Genomic DNA, 1,870 nt, shown 5'->3' with positions numbered 1-1,870 from the left:
TTCACACTAAGACACCTTTTTGATTTTTTTTTAAAGAGTATAAATGTGAAAGTACAATTGATTCACTTAAAGGAGTTCACTTCCAGAACAAAAATGTACAGATAATTTACTTACCCCTTTGTCATCCATCCAAGATGTTCATGTCTTTCGTTTTTAGAGGAAAAAAATTCAAGATTTTTCTCCATATAGTGGACTTCTATGGTGCCCCTTAGTTTGAACTTCCAGAATGCAGTTTCAAAGAGTTCTAAACGAACCCAGTTGAGGAAGAAGGATCTTATCTAGTGAAAAATTACTATTTATATACTTTTCAACCTCTCATGCTCGTCTTGTCTAGCTCTGTGTGTACTCTGTGTATTCTGGTTCAAGATAGTTAGGGTATGTCGAAAAACTCTCAACTCATTTTCCTCTCCAACTTCAAAATCGTCCTACATCGCTGTTTTACCTTTTTTTGTAAAGGCTATTTGATCTTCTTTGCATTTTGACTTTGTAAACACTGGGTTGGTACTTCTGCAGCAATGTAGGACGATTTTGAAGTTCGAGGAGAAAATGAGATGGGAGTTTTTCGACAAACGCTAACTGTCATGAACCGGAATACACAGAGTTTACGCAAAGATACACAAGATGAGCATTTGTGGTTAAAAAGTATATAAATTGTCAATTTTCTTTAGAAAATAACCGATCATTTCGATGGAGAAGACCCTTATTCCTTGTCTGGGATTGTTTAGAGCCCTTTGAAGCTGCATTTATTTGGAATTTCAAACTCGCTGGCACCATAGAAGTCCACTATATGGAGAGAAATCCTGAAATGTTTTCCTCCAAAAAAAAAAAACTATTTCTTTACAACTGAAGAAAGAAAGACATGAACATCTTGGATGACAAGGGGGTGAGTACATTATCTGTAAATTTTTGTTCTGGAAGTGAACTACTCCTTTAACAACATAGAAAAGTTTAGTTGATAAAAACTCCAGGTGACAATTAACATTACCTTATCTATAGACTGTAAGTGTATCCTGATTCCCTCACAGCCTTATTTTCGTTCACTATTGCGTCTAACGTGACTAAAGTCTTATTAATCATCCTCCTGTAATTTCTAAACTGCATTTTTAAGCATTTTTGAACTGTTAATAGAATTACAGTGAATAGTGTGAACTAGCTCACATGTTTCCTGACAGCTTATAAATTCTGTCGCACTTTGTTGAGCAAAGTAAATCAGTTCGAGATCAAATTTATGTCGAATTATTGTTGTAAACGACGAACATGTCATCTATGGACTGCGTCGCTATTTTCATTTCCTTTGCTGTACTTCGCGGGTTTCCGTACAATTGAGCACGTGACGTACGCGCGCGCGCGATTTTTAAAGATGGCGCTAGTCACCTCACCAAACTGAAAGGTGTTGAATGAAATGTGTATGTATATGGAATGAAAGATATGGATTGTACTACATTAACATATTAATTTTCCTCAAGTGCTTCATCCTTATGTCATAATAACAAGAAACTATGCCTCCTGCCACAGTTTGAGCGCTGTAATTCCAACCAAAACGTTACGATGCGATTTGTTTATGTTCGTTGGAGGTTGGGAACAGTGGATTCGGGAAACGAAACAAAATCGCTGGACGATGCTTTTAGGAAACGCAGCCCAAGTTTGCAATGATGTAAACGGTAAGTGAATAATGTCAGATTTCTGTATTATTATTTGTAGGTAAACCATTTCTTCAATGCAAGTACACTAACTTACCAGTCAAACGTTTTTGAACAGTAAGATTTTCATTGTTTTTTTTTTTGTTTTTTTTTAAAGAATTATCTTCGGCTCACTAAGCCTGCGTTTATTTGATCCAAAACAAGGCAAAAGCAGTGATATTGCGAAATAT

Source organism: Garra rufa, chromosome 22, assembly GCF_049309525.1.
Source record: "Garra rufa chromosome 22, GarRuf1.0, whole genome shotgun sequence".
Classification (NCBI taxonomy): Eukaryota; Metazoa; Chordata; class Actinopteri; order Cypriniformes; family Cyprinidae; genus Garra; species Garra rufa.
The sequence above is the reverse complement of the archived record's forward strand: the minus strand, read 5'-3'. Positions refer to the sequence as shown.